This window comes from Anolis sagrei, chromosome 5 (assembly GCF_037176765.1).
Source record: "Anolis sagrei isolate rAnoSag1 chromosome 5, rAnoSag1.mat, whole genome shotgun sequence".
NCBI lineage: Eukaryota > Metazoa > Chordata > Lepidosauria > Squamata > Dactyloidae > Anolis > Anolis sagrei.
In genome coordinates this window covers 119,340,436-119,358,468 of record NC_090025.1, presented here as the reverse complement: position 1 = coordinate 119,358,468, position 18,033 = coordinate 119,340,436, and positions in this window count along the sequence as shown.

Here is an 18,033-nt window from a genome sequence, read left to right as displayed (position 1 = left end):
TGAGGGACTGTGACCTGGCCCTCTGTTTAAAAAGTTTGAGGACCCCTGAGTTAAAGGATCAATACCCTGAAGGCATCAGAACCTGTCTGATTTTGGAAAGTAAGCAGAGTCAGACTTGATGGTTAGTACTTAGATGGGACAACACTAAGGAATCTGAGGTGCTGTAGGCTATATTTCAGAGGAAGGGAATGGCAAACCTCTGAGCATACCTTGTCAAGGAAAAACCTATAAAATTCATGGAGTTGCCACGGTTTGACAGGTGATTTCAAGAGTGATGGTCAAAGCCAGGCATGTAGCCGGGGGGGGGGGGGGGCTCAAGGGGCTTCAGCCCCCCCGAAATTCTCATGGTGGTTCGCGAAAAGGCCTTACTGGTGCCAGGCATGTAGCCGGGGGGGGGGGGGGCTTGAGGGGCTTCAGCCCCCCCTGAAATTCTCATGGTGGTTCGTGAAAAGGCCTTACTGGTGCATTATTTAAACTGTTATGTTTATTCATATCATGATCTGATCACCATACTCAATATATCCCATATGCATGGGGGTATTGGGGTAATGATACAAAAGGTTTGCTAGGCTAGACCCTCTTTCACTCAGACTCAGCCCCCCCCCCGAAACTCAGCCCCCCCCCCCGAAAAAATTCAGCCCCCACCCCGAAACGAAATCCTGGTTACGGGCCTGGTCAAAGCAACCTGGAAAATTGGCTTAACGTATGCCTTCCATTAGCAGTTGAAAATGTGAGTATATTTTAAGTTCATTCTCAGTTAAAAGTAGGGAAGTGATCAAACTGAGATTTGTACAAATACCTGACATGAACTTCAGTGCATCAATGTTATGCGGCGGGAGTACAGGAATTCCTCAGCAGGAAAAGTTGCACTGATAATGCTCCTTGAAGTAAATCATTGGATTACATTATATTTTAGCCTGATGGGATTCATAATAAAGCACACGTTGCAAAAGCCTTAGGGTTGACAAGTTTAAAGTATTTTTGATTCACCTATCACAAAGGATGGTTTCTGAGGGTATTTCCCACTCCACCCGCATCCTTAGGACCTTCCCAGCTCTCTCTGCTAAAGACACCTGATATTGACAGTGGGGAATCCTTCTCTCAGCTTGTGACCGTTCCAACTCTGCAACTTAATTCCATCATCTCCCTGGATTAATCTGGCTTGCTTCCCCAGCTGACTCCTCTGACTAATACTGTGGCTCATGGACTGGATTCTCTAATCTCCCCACTGCTCCACCCCCTCCCTTACACACAAAATAAGGTGCACTGTGCTACAGCCTAAACAGATGACACAAGGTACGTCAACGGTATTGACTTAAATGGATTTAATAACCATTTCCTGCCCTAAAGGAATTTGGGGAACTGCAGATTAGTGAGAACCGTAATAGCATTCTCAGAATCCTCTCTGCAGTTCCACCCAGGGTTCTTTCAGGAGAGGCAAAGTGGGAATCAAACCAATATACCTTTTGAGTGTATGCCTATAGCTAGATGTAGGCTGTGAAGACAAAACAATGCTGCCACAGCAGCAGTTCCCAACTTTTTTCCAAGTTGTGATCCCATTATATGGAGGCAAAGTGACCTGCGACCCTGATATATTAAACGTTTTAATAGGGTAAATCAAAACACTTCAAAAATAGATTTTTCAATATAATATAATTCAAAATATTGCTAACTTACAACTTATTTAATGTGATGATTGAAACTGTAATTCATTAACAAAACCGAACTGCACATGAACTTGGACCTCACAACAAGCTAACCCAGGCATGGGCAAATAAAGGCCCAGGGGCTGGATGCAACCCCCTGGGGGCTTACCTCAGGCCCTCCTCATTTTCCCTGTCCTCTTGGCAGAAGGACACAGTGGCCTTCCATGTCCTAATGGCAAAAAGATGGGGGAGGAAAGCACGTAGCAGCTGAGAGCCCTCTGGAGTGCCCTCAGCCACCGTGTGTCTCGCCCTCCTCCTGGCATAAGGACGGTGTGAGTGGTCCCATCCTTCTGCCAGGAGGACGGCTTGAGGAAGGCACACAGTGGCTGAGAGCCCCCCCCCCCCCCCCCCGGGAGCACTCTCTGCTGTCTTGCCTTCCTCCCGGCATAATGCCAAGAGGATAGACCAAGTATTGTGGGGCGGGGAGGATCAATGAAGTTGCCATGTGTCCCACCATCCTCCCATCATGAGGATGACCCAGGCCCTACCCTATCCCCTCCTGGGCCCTCCCCACCCAGTGTGTGCCCGGTCCCCTTCCTTCCTGGCCTGGCCCTCCTGGCCAGGCCCACATCGCAGCCCCAAGGTAAAAAATTTGCCCATGCCTATGCTAACCCTAATAATGAAAGATCATTACACATTTACATAAGCAAATCTCTGTGCAGGATGCAATTATGTGATTTTTTGTTTTCCCTTTTTAAGATGTTCATAGCTCACCACTGCCTGGCAAACCCACACAAAACCCTTTGTGACCCCAAATGTTGTTTTTTAAATAAACACAAAATTATTTCTGTCAAAAATTAAATCTTGGATGTATTTTAGACAGAAACAATTCACTCCAGCAAGACAAAAACTCCTTGAAAAAACTGCTGCGGATGAAGACTAAGGTCAGAGATGGGGAACCTCAGACCAGAGAGGAAATCTGACTCTCAGGGTTACTCCACAATACTATTATTTCCCCAAATTTGTACTGTCCTCTTCCCCATTTTTACTTAATGATCAAACAGCCAGCTAATAAGCTTTATGAAGGAGAATTTCTTCTAAAATATATACTTAGTTGCTCTTAGATCCTTAAATGAAAGATTCAAGTATTTTGACACCACCCGGTTTTCTTGTATTCCATCTGCGATTGGAACATGGCAGTCAAGAACTTCCCTGACTCTGAATTTGACTCTCGAGGTAAATGAAATTCTCCATTTTTGACCCAGATTCAAATCTAACTAAACAATAAAATTACTGGCATAAATTATGAACTCTTCCATCTAAACAATATTGACCTGTTTCACAAAATTCCTATCAGGGCAGGGTCAGTCCAATTTTTTATTGTGTCAGAAGCAACCCAAGAAATCACTGCAGGCTGCTTCTGGTGTGAGAGAATTTGCTGTCCGCAAGGACGTTGCCCTGCTGATGCCCGGATGTGTTACAATCCTGTAGGAGGTTTCTCTCATGTTCCCACATGGGAAGCTGGGGCTGATAGATGAAAACCCACCACGTCTTGTGGATTCAAATCGCCAACCTTCAGGTCTTCAGGTCAGCAGTTCGGCCGGCACAAGGGTTTAACCCACTGTGCCACCTCAGCTCCTGGTCAGTACATGACATGTTGCTATGTGAGGCAAAGCTGAAATCATGCCCATGTACCTACTGCTGCACACATAAAAGAGTTTTGAGGTAGAGGACTGTGTTATTACAACTTTTTGGTGTAATAATAAACTTTCCTAAGAGTCGTTGTATTGTAAGTCTAATTTTAAACTTTCAACATAACTAAACAATCCAGCACTTTTATGAATGGTGGTTCAATGTGGCATTGAACAATTACTTGCTGAATCAGATCAAGGCATATCAAAATGTGTGTTTTGTTGTTTACAGTGATCATCTTGAGATCTCTAGGAAGCCAACAAGTAAGACGTGACTGCAGTATCCTTTTCCAGCTGTTCTTATTCTGGGACTGGTATTTATCGTGACTAATAGATATTGATTAAACAGTCATCTGTGAAATTATCAATCTTTGTCAAAATCTCAAGTAGACCTAATAGCCATCATGTCACATGCTGGGGAATTACTTAGTTGTGTAGTCAGTATTTGATAAGATGAGAAAGCAATGAAAAGCATATAGAATAGATTGCCCAGGACATGTTGAACACTGAACTCATGGCCAGAAGGTGATTTAACTGAGGGAGATGTGAGAAGAAAAAATCATGGATAATTTCAATTTATTAAATAATTAGGCTTCAGACATTGGCCGAAATCCAGATGGAAATTAGTCATGCATAGGCATAAGCAAGTGGAAAGGGACGGAGTATTCATTGTCCCTTTCCTGTTTCCCTGGGGATCCTTCACCGCATTAACTCTCTGAGTCAATATTAATTTTGGCACCAACCTTGCAGTGCTCTGGGGGCTTTTCCCCTCCAGCTTCCTTAGTGGTGTTCTAATGCTTTTGAGTCCGTACTCCTGGGAAACACAGAAGGTTCTCCAAGCAATGAACCTCTCCTTTTCATAACAAACAGGCCGGGCAGGAGGGAGGAGTGCAGGGGCCTTTAGAGAGCAGGATGGCTCTGCAGTTTCGAAAATGTTTGCTGGGCAAAATGCCAGACAAGAAGGCTGTAACCGGATCGCCTCATATCTCTGTGGCAGAGTATGCCATTAAAAGGAGTGGGGAGAGAGATGAAATCTGCATTATAATTCCATCAGTTCTGCAGAGCATTTAACCCACTTAGCAGCCAATTAAGGCATTTCCACACTGTCCCTTTTTTCCTCCTGGGAAAGTTGTGCTTCTACATGACAACTACCTTGGAGAATCACCATTAGATTGTGGTCCCAAAGCTGATGCTTTATTTAATTCTTTACAGTGGAGGTGAAGATGTGTGACCTTCCAGATGTTGTTGGATTTCAGAGCACTTCAGTTCTATCCTGTGCAGCTGGAGGAGGATAATAGGAATTGATTTCATATCTGGGCCCAATCTCTGTTCAACTATATCCATTCAAGGTCTCCTTGTGCAAAGCCATTCGACACAGTGAATCGCAGTGCTCTCTGGACCATCTTCCAAAAAATCGGGTGCCCTGGCAAATTTGTGAACATCCCGTGGCTCCTCCACAATGACTTAATGGTAACAGTCTTGGACAGCAATGGCTCCCATTGACGACGCGGAATGGCTTTCGTAGTAATGATGATGTTTTGATGATGATGTTTTTGTTTAATGCTGGATGCGGATTTTATATTATGTCTTGGATTTTTGAATTTTGTTCTTTCTATGTTGTACACCGCTGTGAGTCGCCCCCAGGCTGAGAACAGCGGTATATAAGCAAAGTAAATAAATAAATAAATAAATAAATAAATAAATAAATTTAATGTGGAATCAGTTGTCAAACAGGGATGTGTTATTGCTCCAACCTTATTTTCCTTCTTCATTACTATAATACTTCATCTTGTTGATGGGAAACTTCCGACCAGAGTGGAAGTCATCTATCGGACAGATGGCAAGCTATTTAATTTCGACAGATTGAAAGCCAAAATGGTCACAACAACATCTGTTATAGAACTCCAATATGGTGATCTGTGCGCATTCAGAAGAAGACCTACAAGCCACTCTAAACACCTTTGCAGAAGCATATGAGAAGCTCGGCCTCTTATTGAACATCGAGAAAACCAAAAGTGCTCTTCCAGCAATCACCAGCCAATCCCTCTGCAATGCCAGAGATACAGCTTAATAGTGTAGCATTAGAAAACATTGACCATTTCCGCTACCCTGGCAGCCACCTCTCCACCTAAGTCAACATTGACACTGAAATACAACACCACCTGAGCTCTGCGAGTTCAGCATTTTCCCGAATGAAGCAAAGAGTGTTTGAGGACCAGGACATCTGTAGGGAGACCAAGTTGCTTGTTTAGAAAGCCATTGTCCTCCCAACTTTGCTATACACCTGCAAAACATGGACTGTCTACAGACGTCATACTCAACTCCTGGAATGATTCTTAGGAAGACAAGCGGACAAATGTCAGTGTGCTGGAAGAAGCAAAGACCATCAGCATTGAAGCAATGCTCCTTTGCCATCAACTCTGCTGAACTGGCCACGTTGTCCGAATGCCCAATTGCCGTCTCCCAAAGTAGTTACTCTACTCCGAACTCAAGAATGGGAAACAGAATGTTGGTAGACAGAAAAAGAGATTTATAGATGGGTTAAAGCCAACTTTAAAAACTGTGGCATAGAACTGGGAATCCCTGGTCCTTGAGTGCTCTAACTGGAGGTCAGCTGTGACCAGCAGTGCTGCAAAATTCAAAGAGGCACGAATGGAGGACAAAAGGGAGAAATGTGACAAGGGGAAGGCATGTCAAGCCAACCCTGACTGGGACAGCCTTCCATCTGGAAACTGATGTCGTCACTGCGAGAGAACATGAGGATCAAGAATAGGGCTCCACAGCTCCTACGGTCCCACCACCAAGACGCCACATCTGGGAGACTATCAACATCGAGCTACAAGGAATCACCTAAGTAGAAGTAAATGAGGAAGTCCATGTGCTACTCACCTCAAAAGAACATGACCTGGTCAAAAGGCCTAGCAAATGTACAACATTAGAATGATGGGAATAGAGCCCTGTGCCCCAAAGGAATCTGTTCGAAAGAAGAAAATGGAACTGACACTTGTCTCCATTGTAGGTCACTGCCATGAAGGCTGCTATTTTAGAAAGATTACCTCCAGGTGGACTGAGTGAAAGAACTGCTGTTTCAACAAAGACCAAACGGTCACGAGGCAGGCTTTATAAAGTTATCTTCTAAGGCTATCTGCATACTGCAGCTAGTCTTGTAACTTAATGTGCACTAATATGGCACATTCACAGACATTTGCTACCTCTTTAACTATCATGGATCCTCTGGATGACGGTTGCCAGTCAGGTTCTGGCTGGTTGGAGTAGCTGTCCAGTATTCAGGGTGGATTGTACAAGAGAAAGCGATTATGTAAGTAACCTGGATCTAAACCATGTAGGGCTTTAAAGGTCAAAACCAACACTTCGTACTTTGTCTGGAAAGTAATTGGAAACCCCAAATTTTCACTCTCATGTTATGTTTACATGAAAGGCACTGCAGACTGCTTCAACCAGAGAAGTCAGGCATAGCAGAGCACCTGATGAACCAACCTGGACATCGAATATTATTTGAGAACAGAGAAATGCTGGACCACTCTCACAACCACCATGTCAGGCTACACAGAGAAGCCATTGAAATCCACAAGCATGTGGACAATTTCAACAGAAACCATAAAAATGAACAAAATCTGGATACCAGTATTAAAAAAACTCTAAATTTATAACAGTAAATAAGGAACAACACTCAAACACAGGGAAACTCCAGACAAGAAACAATCAGGGGCAGCTAATCGCCTCTCAATAAAGGATTCCCCCAGGCAGTAACAAGTCACACCTAAAAACTGTCAGGCCATCAAATGCTAACCAAGGTGGCCAACAGTCAAGAGTTCTTTGTCCCACCCTGGACATTCCATAGATATATAAACCCAATTTTCCTAGTTGCCAACAGACCTCACAACCTTTGAGGATGCCTGCCATAGATGCAGGTGAAACGTCAGGAGAGAATGCTTCTGGAACATGGCCATATAGCCTGAAAAAACTACAACAACCCTATTTTATATAATCCAAAAGTATCATATGTCCAGACTGTGTATTCTTTATTCAGAATTCCAAAATCCAAAATACTCCAATAACCAAAAATGTCGATATGCATGGCTGACATAGTGACAACTGTACTTCTGATAGCTGACAAAAAAATTAAAAATATTGTGTACAAAATTGCATCCAGGCCGTGTGTATGAAATGTATGTGAAGCATACATTAATTCTGTGTTTTGATTTGAGTCATAACTCCAAGATACCTCATTGTGTATATGTAAGTACTATGAAATTCCAAAAATACCAAATAACAAATACTTCTGGTCCCAAGGACTTTCAAGATATAGGACACTAAAACCTATAGTATGTTCACATCTATATAAATAAAAATGTAATGTTCATTTGTGGGATTAACATAACTCAAAAACCACTCTACAAATTGACACCAAATTTGGACACAATACATATGTTAGGTCAATGAGTGACTATTACTCTTAAAAACACTGAAAACACAGCAGAAGAGACTTAAAAAGCAAAAAAAACATTCCAACACATGCACAAAACCATATATATATATATACACACACACACACACACATATACACAAATACACACACACATACATATGCACACACAAAGCACATATACACACAGGCTAGTTTATGTATAATTTTGTATACTTTTTGGGCTGAATTGGCATTGATTTAAAAGGTAACCTTTACTGGTGGAAAGTCAAAGTGTAATTGAGTAAATAAATAAAATTACAAAGATACCAGTGTTCTCTGTTGCTGTTATTGGCAAAGGGGACTAAACTTTCCAGTGCTGCTGTTGCTTTGGTAAACACAACATTGAGCCTTCTAGCATGATTTTCTTTTCTAAGCAATTGCTTTATTTTCTGTGGCAGTGGAACAATGCTGTAAACTTGTCTCCAACTGCCAACTGTGTGTAAACAAAATCAATATAACATTTTGTATTAATGCCTTGGATGCAGAACCAGGCAACCAAAACTTGATTTATGGGCCTCGCTAATGCTGTCTTGTTAACACATTGATTAAATGAAGAGATTAACAGTGCTACCCTACAGAGGTCTTCCCAGAAGTCAGACTTACGAACTTTCGTGGGAGTTATTTACAGACAAATAGCATTTCACCTAGGAATGCAAGTGAGATTTCCATATCTGCATCAATTAGCATAATATTTTAAGAAATTTCATCCAATATTTAAGTCAATGAAGCAGTGTTCTAAGAGTCTTTGCTTCTACCTAGTGGCAGAAATGTGAACTAGGAGAAATATTTTGCTCTAGTCTTTTCCACCATTTCATTCTTCACTTTTAAAAAATTGCCACCCATCATGCATTTTTATTTATTAATCTCCCACTTTCTTTCCAATTTAAGATTCAAGGCAGTTAACAACAGTCGTAACAAGCAGAAACTCCAAATTAGAACCTGCTAAAGGATAATGTGGTTTATCCACAATTACCCAATAAGTTAGGAGCCCCCGGTGGCACATTGGGTTAAACTCTTATGCCAGTAGGACTGCTGACTGAAAGGTTGTCGGTTCAAATCCAGGGAGCGGGTAAGCTCCTGTCAGTCAGCTCCAGCTTCTTATGCGGGGACATGAGAAAAACCTCACATAAGGAGGTTTCTTTCATGATCTGGATAAGGGCGAGCAAATTGAAGTTGAATCCAGACAAAACAGAGGTTATCATGGTCAGTCGCAAGGCCGAACAGGGTATAGGGTTACAGCCTGTGCTGGATGGGGTTACACTCCCCTTGAAGGCACAGGTTCACAGCTTGGGAGTCCTTCTGGACTCATAGCTGAGCCTGGAATCTCAGGTTGCAGCGGTTGCTAGGGGGGCTTTTGCACAATTAAAGGTTGTGTGCCAGTTGTGCCCATACCTTGGGAAGTCAGACTTGGCCATGGTGGTCCATGCTCTCATCACATCTAGGTTAGATTACTGCAACACGCTCTACATGGGGTTGCCTTTGAAGACTGCTCAGAAGCTTCAAATAGTCCACTGAGAGGCAGCCAGATTAATAACTGGAGCAGTGTACAGGGAACACACAACTCCCATGTTACGCCAGCTCCACTGGCTCCCAGTTTGCTACCGAGCACAATTCAAAGGGCTGGCCTATAAAGCCCTAAACGGCATGGGCCCAATTTACCTGTCTGAAAACATCTCCCCCTATGAACCACAGCAGAGATTAAGATCTTCTGGGGAGGCCCTGCTCTCGGTCCTGCCACCATCACAGGCGCGTTTGGCAGGAACAAGAGACAGGGCCTTCTCAGTGTTTGCCCCTCAGCTATGGAACTCCCTTCCTAATGAGACCAGGTCAGCCCCCTCCCTCTTGTCCTTTAGAAAGTTGATAAAAACGTGGCTGTGGAACCAAGCCTTTGGGACTGTGTAATGAGACGGTGATAGGAACTCTTAGTATGCCAACCGAATTTGATATGGCTGTTGAGACAGTTTTAACTAGAGGATTTTAACGTCAAGATAAGTGATTTTGATGTTTTTGTATGTGTACGGTCTAGTATGTTTCAGCATTGAATGTTTGCTGTTTATATGTTGTGCTCTGCCCTGAATCCCCTTCGGGGTGAGAAGGGCGGAATAGAAATGCTTTAAATAAATAATAAAAAATAAATAAAATAAATAAATCATCAGGGCGTATCTTGCACACAGCCAATTCTTTCACACCAGAAGCAACTTGCAGTTTCTCAAGTCACTGCTGACATGGAAAAAAAAACCAATAAGTTTCCATGGCTGAGTGGTTATTCGAAGCCTGGTCGAAGTTTCAGAACAACACTCAGACACCCTGCCGACTCTCAGATTTGCCTCAGGGTTGCTCTGCAGTGGAAATGACTCGAAGGCACAAAGCAATAAAATACAGGGACAGAGTGCGGAAACAGGAATGCAACACCTTTCTTCATATTTCATTATGTACGGTGTTGTTGTTGAATGCTTCCTGATTTATGACAACCCTAAGGCAAACCCTGGAGTTTGATTCAAAGAATTTGTTCAGTGGTGGCTTGCCCTTGCCATTCTCTGAGTCTGAGAAGCCATAAAGTGAGTCTTTGGTTCATTTTTAAAGCAGGGTTCTCCCTGTTGTGGCTTGGGCACAGCCCTCATAATCCTGTTCAAGCTGTTTTAGGTCATTAAATTGCACACACTAGTATGTTCCCTCCTGAAATGCCACCTAGTGATATAACTGGTCCTAGCACACTGCTCTGGAGGTTTGTTTGCAATGCATCTGCTGTGTGGGAGTGCACATTATTTACAGATACATCTATTTCTTTTAGAAGATGTGTTTGTATTTAGAACATGCAGCTTCTGAAGGGACAGGTTGACTGCAGAGTTGCCTAGGTCGGAAGATTTATATTTAAAATTGCAGCCACCAGTGGAGGAATAACAGCTCTACAGCACATCGCCTGTTGGGATTGAATTTGGGCAATTCTCAGCCTGGGGTCAGGACCCCTGAGGGGGTCATGAGGGGGTGTCAGAGGGGTTGCCAAAAAAACACAGTATTTTCTGTTGGTCATGGGGGTTCTGTGTGGGAAGTTTGGAACAATTCTATTGTTGGTGGGGTTCAAAATGCTCTTTGATTGTAGGTGAACTATAAATCCCAGCAACTACAACTCCTAAATGTCAAGGTCTATTTTCCCAAAACTCCACCAATCTTTGCATTGGTGTATATTGAGCATTAGTGCCAAGTTTGATCCAGACCTCACAACCACTGAGGATGCTTGCCATAGATGCAGGCGAAACGTCAAGAGAGAATGCTTCCAGAACAGTGGTTCTCACCCTGGGGTCTCCAGATGTTTTTGGCCTACAACTCCCAGAAATCCCAGCCAGGTTACCAGCTGTTAGGATTTCTGGGAGTTGTAGGCCAAAAACATCTGAGGACCCCAGGTTGAGAACCACTGTTCTAGAATATGGCCATATAGCCCAAAAAACCTACAACAACTCATTGGTCCAGATCCATCATTGATTGAGTCCACAGTGCTCTTTGGATGTTGGTGAACTACAACTCCAAAACTCTCTGGATGTTGGTGAACTATAACTTCAATGCCCACCAAACTTTCCAGTATTTTCTCTTGGTCGTGGGAATTCTGTGTGCCAAGTTTGGTTCAATTCCATTGTTGATGGAGTTCAGAATGCTCGTTGAATGCAGATGAACTATAAATCCCACAACTACAACTCCCAAATGACAAAATCACCCCCCCCCCCAATCCCACCAGTATTCAAATTTGGGCATATCGGGGATTTGTGCCAAATTTGGTCCAGTGATTGAAAATACATCCTGCATATCAGATATTTACATTACAATTCAAACACTAGCAAAATTATAGTTTTGAAGTAGCAACAAAAATAATGTTATGGTTGGGGTCACCACAACATGAGGAACTGTAGTAAGGGGTCGCGGCATTAGGAAGGTTGAGGAGTGCTGTATTAAACCTTCCTATGTAAACAGCAGTGAGGGGTCAATGTGTTGTTGAAGGCTTTCATGGCCAGAATAACTGGGCTGCTGTGAGTTTTTGGGCTGTATGGCCATGTTCCAGAAGCATTCTCAACCTCTGAGGATGCCTGCCATAGATGTGGGCAAAACATCAAGAGATAATGATTCTGGAAAACGGCCATACAGCCCAGAAAATTCACAACAACCCAGTGAGTGTCAGTTTCCCTGCAGAACATTTTCTCCCTTCAGTCTACCTCTTTGATGGGTCCCATGTCTTGAAAATAAAGACCGTACCTAAAAAGAATAATCAAACCACAAATAACAGGGCATCCCAGGAAATGACTCCTGTTCTCTTTGGTGTAGCCAATGTTTAAATATTTGAAAGCCATCATAAGAAAAAGGGAACAGGTTTGTTTTCTGCTGCCCTGAAGACTAGGACTTGGAGCAATGGGTTCAAATGACAGGAGAAGAGATTCTAATTGAACATAAGTCAGAACGACTGAATCCATATGCACCACCCATGTACTGGTCCATAGTTTGGGCACTCCAGGTTTTACAATCCTGCCCCTGTCACCAATCACCATAGGACTTTTGTTGGTTTTGGTTTTCCTGGAAGACAGCAATGTGTGAATTTGTTTTATGTATGGAGATCAGTACAGAGACCAACACAAAATCTTCACAGAGAGAGATTTTGAATCAATGGCATGGTTAACATGACAACTGGTGGCCTCTTATCTGCTGCAGCCTTCATCTGCCTTCACAGCTATTGCAACATGTACCACTTTATTATTCGCATGCTCCACCATTGAGGTCTTTGGATTATTCTTTGTCTTGTTCCTCCCCTATAACACCACTGCTGTGGGTGTAGCCCTGGTGGGAGTACATGACCCCTGGATGCATAATTTCACTGGGATACACAAGCTCCCTCACCACATTTCAACTGACTCATAAATATTCAATAGGGTTAGAGAAAGTGTTATGATTGGTAGTGTCTTTTTGCCACTGTACAGCTAAACAAAACTGGTGTGCCAGGATATATACTCAACTGTGTAGTAAAACAAGATAGGCAAGAAATAATAACATGTTGGGCTTTAGCACAGCAGGTTAAACTACCAGCTGTAGAAAATCTTGCCAATCCAAAAGTTGGCAGTTCAAGCCTGGGTTGCGGTGAGCTCCCTCCGTCAACCCAGCTTCTGCCCACCTAGCAGATTGAAAACAGTGAGTAATAAATAGATACCACTTTTAGTGGGGAGGTAGTAATAATAATAAAGGTGCCCATAAGAACATGCCGGCGATTCGAACAGGAGGATGTCTACAGACAACAAAGCTCCTCCTCATGGAGGATGGAGCAACAGCACCACCCCTGGCCAGAGTCGAGCAAAGCCTCCAGATGCTGGAGATGGAAATAATGGGAAAGCCTATACCTCTGTTTATGTATTGTCTGTCCTTGTTAATTGTATAACAGCATTGAATGCTTGCCGTATATGTGTTCTGTAATCTGCCCTGAGTCCCCTCGGGGAGACAGAGCAGAATATAAATAACGTATACTATTACTACTACTACTACTACTATTACTATTACTATGACAAAGGCATACTGTGCCCGATCTGATAAATAATGCAATTTAAGATGATAATCCCTGCTACTGTTCAATTCATCCTTGGTTTGAAACTAGTAGCAATTACTTCTGAGCAATGTGCCATATTTTTATTTTCCATTCTATTCACAACAAACTTATCTCTAGCTCATTTTAAATTTCTGCAAGATAAACAAAATATTTTTTACCAAACCATTGTTGTTGTTATTGTTGTTGTTACCTACCTGATGATCCCTATGGATCAAGCCATAAAATAACCAGCATATGATATAAAATTCAGTATTAAAGATCGTAATTGAAAATGATCTGGATGTCGTTGAACTCCCGAATGTTATCATAAGTACCTTTCTAGTCCAACCAATAATGGGAACATAAAGATTCCTTTCTTTTTTTCCAGAAGACGGCTTTGTCCTGAAAAGCTTCCAGTGGAAGGATTTTAAAAAATTTAAATGCTGAAATATTCATTTGCCCATGACTTGTATCCATATTTGATGTACAGTTTTATCATGACCTTTCCATTACTGTTTTCAAAATGTGTCTTACTCCCTTTTATGATGTTTAATGTTCATGAGACTGTATGCCCTCCTAGAGCACATTCTGGCAGATGGGCAGAATATGCATTATTTAAATAAATAAATGAGTCATGGTTAACATGATGAAATATTTATTCATGATTTCTTTTTAGTAAATTCTGTGCTCTAGACAGAAGAAAACATTATAAAACTATTGCAAGTAAGCATTATAAAAAAGATGGATAATAAAGGAAACGATAGGTACTATGGTACCCAGTATATACACTTCTTAAATACAAGTATACCTGATATCCAGTCCCAAATAAAATAAACATTGAATAAATGGGATTTATGTGTGGGTTTAGCATTCAGCAATTTTTTTCTTGTCAGAAGCGACTTGAGAAAGTGCAAGCTGCTTCTGGTGTGAGAGAATTGTCCATCTGCAAGGACGTTGCCCAGGGGACGCCTGGATATTTTACCATCCTGTGTGGGGCTTCTCACAAGCTGGAGGTGACAGACAGGAGCTCACCCTGCTCCTCAGATTCGAACACAGGACAAAGGTTTAACCCATTGTGCTACCAAGATTACCATTTTAGGCAAAAAGATTCCATCTAAATATTAGAAAGAACTTCCTGACCCGATCTATACTGTCACTTAATCCAGTTCGAACTACATTGACCTGGATTATATGAGTCTCCATTGCCAGATAATCCAATTCAATCTGCATTATAATGGTAGTATAGATGGGGCCAGAGCTGTCTGACAGGAGAATATGCTGTTTTGGGCCCTTCTACACCCGCTTCCTCTCGGGTTCTAGTTCCTACCCCAACCCAAATCCTGGGCTTTCTTGGGAGGGGTGGCTAGATGGCATTCTGGGTCAAAAGGTTGACCCAGGATGCCATCCAGCCCCCCTCCAGCTCCCATTTCACCCCCCAAACTTACTGAAGGGGCCTGTACAGTCCTCTGTTCAGTCCTCCTGATGCAAGCAAATGATGCGTTAGGAGGTAGGAGGTTGAGAGGAGGGAAATCCTTTACAGTCAGGAGGACTGTAAAGAGGGGGCTTTGCTGCCTGCAGTCCCCTACAGTAAATTTGGGGGGTGTGAAATGGGGGGGGGGGCTCAGAGGGAAGGGAGCACCATTCCACTTATCCAAGCTTTTAAGAGCCCAAAGAACCAGGATTGCTGTGGGGACTGAACCCCAGGACAACGGAAGCAGTCCAGAGAGTCAGTCCCCACAGGTCCCCCACTTCAAAATCTTTAGAGGTGTCTAATGTGGAGTAAACTAGAAAAACCTGGTTTACTTTGCTTTTACCTTCGACATCATTTGGATGCCTCAGGTAAAAAACGTGACAGGCCCCGCATTTTGGGCCTGTTTGGAAGGGCCCTTAGAGTGTGATGTCTTCTTCTTTGGAGGGTTTTAAGCAAAAGTTGGATGACCATCTGTCAGGAGTGCATTGAACGTGTGTTCCTAAATGGCATATAGGGGTTGGACTGGTGTTGGGGGAGGTGTTTTACAACACCATAAAGAAAAATAAGATCAGAAAATGCTGGAATGAGGGAGTCCTGATGGCTCTTCATTATAGAGGATGGAGAGACAGCACCCCCTGTGGACTCGAGCCCAACCGTCCATGGCACAACACAACACCTCCTCTGTTCTGTCTGTGTACTGTCTATATAAATGGCATTGAATGTTTGCCTTGTATGTGTACTTGTGATCCGCCCTGAGTCCCCTTCAGGGTGAGAAGGGCAGAATATAAATAAAGTGTTGTTATTATTATTATCATTATTATTATCATTATTGTGGTCTTTTCCAACTTTATGATTCTATCTGGAACAATATTGTGATGGATGATGAAAACTGCTGAGATATCCAATAAAACAAACAGGAGGTATGTGCACAGATATCCTTCTTGGTCTAGATGGTCCACCAAATTGACAAAAGCCATTTCCTTCCTGCAACCAGATGTGAATATGAAATGGGACAGGGAGATAATCCTTTTGTGCAGAAACATCATCAAGCACTTAAGCATCCTGAGCTAGACAATTGAGTGGAAATAATGTAGCAGAGTTCAAGGAAAGGAGTTTCCAACAAAGATCTTGGTACATATTGGAATTATTATACAGAGGAATTAAACATTACATACTTGGCCCATCCTCTTGTGCTGTTTTTAAAAGGCAGGATGGGGTAAGGGTCCATATTTTTGTTCATTCTTTTTCTTTTCTTTTCAGAAATGAGCTCCAAATGACTACTTCCTCCAGAGACAGAGACCGCTGGCATCAAGCTTTTTCCTGCACACAACACATACTTAAAATTACAGCTGATTCTTCAATATACACCGTCTTGAGAGGGCTTTTAAAAAAGAAATGCCACACATGCATAGAAGCAGATTGCTAAATGTTAATGGAAAAAACGACTCATTTCTGCAGTTTGTGAAAATGCAACTTTTAATGAATAAGGTATATATTAAAGAATGACAATTTCTGACTCATCTGAATATGTTTTTACATGAAGATGGAAGTCTGCAATATACATAAAAAAATAAATACGTAACGGTAAAGTTCATCACGGAATACAACTCAATCCAAGAGAAAAATTCAGCTGTGTGCATTCGGTTTCAGTCTCAAACAGATTGGAGTGTAATTTTTTCATGCCGCCAGAAGAAGTCACAAACTTCTCCACTGCTTTTATTTATCTCCACTGAATGAAGCCAAGGAATTATGAAATTATATCTTCCAAAATGCCAATATTACCCAAGTTTTTTTAAAAAAAAAGTGGTTTCCAAATGCAATTCATTGAAAATTCTTGCATTAAGAAATACTCTCCCCCCCCCCACCATTGGTGCAATCCCTTCTAATATAATGTCCATAATAATAGAGACAGCTCTTCTGAAGCCCAAATCAGAGCACTGTAGTGTAGTCTATGATCTTAATTCTTCCAAACCCTGCATTCAATTGTCCACTAAAGTTATTTCGTACACATCAATGCTACCTTCTTAGATTCCTTTATTGGCTGCCTTTTTTTTTTTGAGATAGTCTGTTTCAGACCTTTCTCAAACTGCAACTTATGAGGGCTGCAGATGCTATGCTTGACCACATAGTCTTTAAAATGGTGGTTTTTAAACAGTATTTCTCATTACACTCATTTATTCTAAAAAACATTTGCTACATTAATGCCAGGTTTTAAAAAGGTAAAGGTTTCCCCTGAAATTAAGGTAAGGCATGTCCAATTCTGGGGGATGGTGAACATCTCCATTTTTAAGCTGAAGAGCCGGCGTTGTCCATAAATGCCTCCAAGGCGTTGTGGCTGGCATACAGCGCCATTACATCCCTGCAGAATGGTACCTATTGGTCTACTCACATTTGCATTTTTTTAACTGCTAGGTTGGTAGAAGCTGAGCCTAACAGCAGGAGCTCACCCCATTCCTCAGATTCAAACCACCAACCTTTTGATCAGCAAGTTCAGCGGATTAACCCACTTTGCCTCTAGGGGCCCCTAATGTCAGGTTTAGCCATTGCAATAATGGGGATCAGGCACCTTCAAAATTATACTTGAAATTCTCAAGCATGAAATAAGTAGTGTTGTGCATTTGGGGTAAGCCTTGACCCGTTTCATGTCCTGGCTTTTGGTGGGAGCCCCGATCCATTTTTGGGAGCCTCCCGAAATTGGGAGGGCAGATATCTGTTTTCGCTCTGGAGTGCCAAAAGATCTGTTTTCTATTGGTCCATTATTAGTGGGGGGGGGGGGTATTCCCACCCAGGCTCCCCTTCCCAGCACGCATTTTAAGGAGGTTTCTTCTTACCTGCTGTTACTACCCTAGAGGAGGTGCTTGGCTGCAGACACTGGCAGGCTTGCCACTTTCTGGGCCTGAACGCCAGACACGCACTCTCTTTCCAAGGCAAGGAGGCAAGTTCTGTTTCTTACTCTACAGTAAGAGGCATTCGTTTGCAGGCACTGGCAAGTGCACATGTACTTTAAGCCTGCATACCACACATGCACTCTCCTTGTGTGTGTGTGGATCATGCAGGCTCAGAGTGCTCGCACCGCCACTGTCTGTAGCCAAGCACCTCCTCTAGAGTAAAAAAAAAATCTTACTCTAGAGGAGGTGCTCAGCTGCAAGCACTGGCAGGCACATGCTTTCTGGGCCTACATG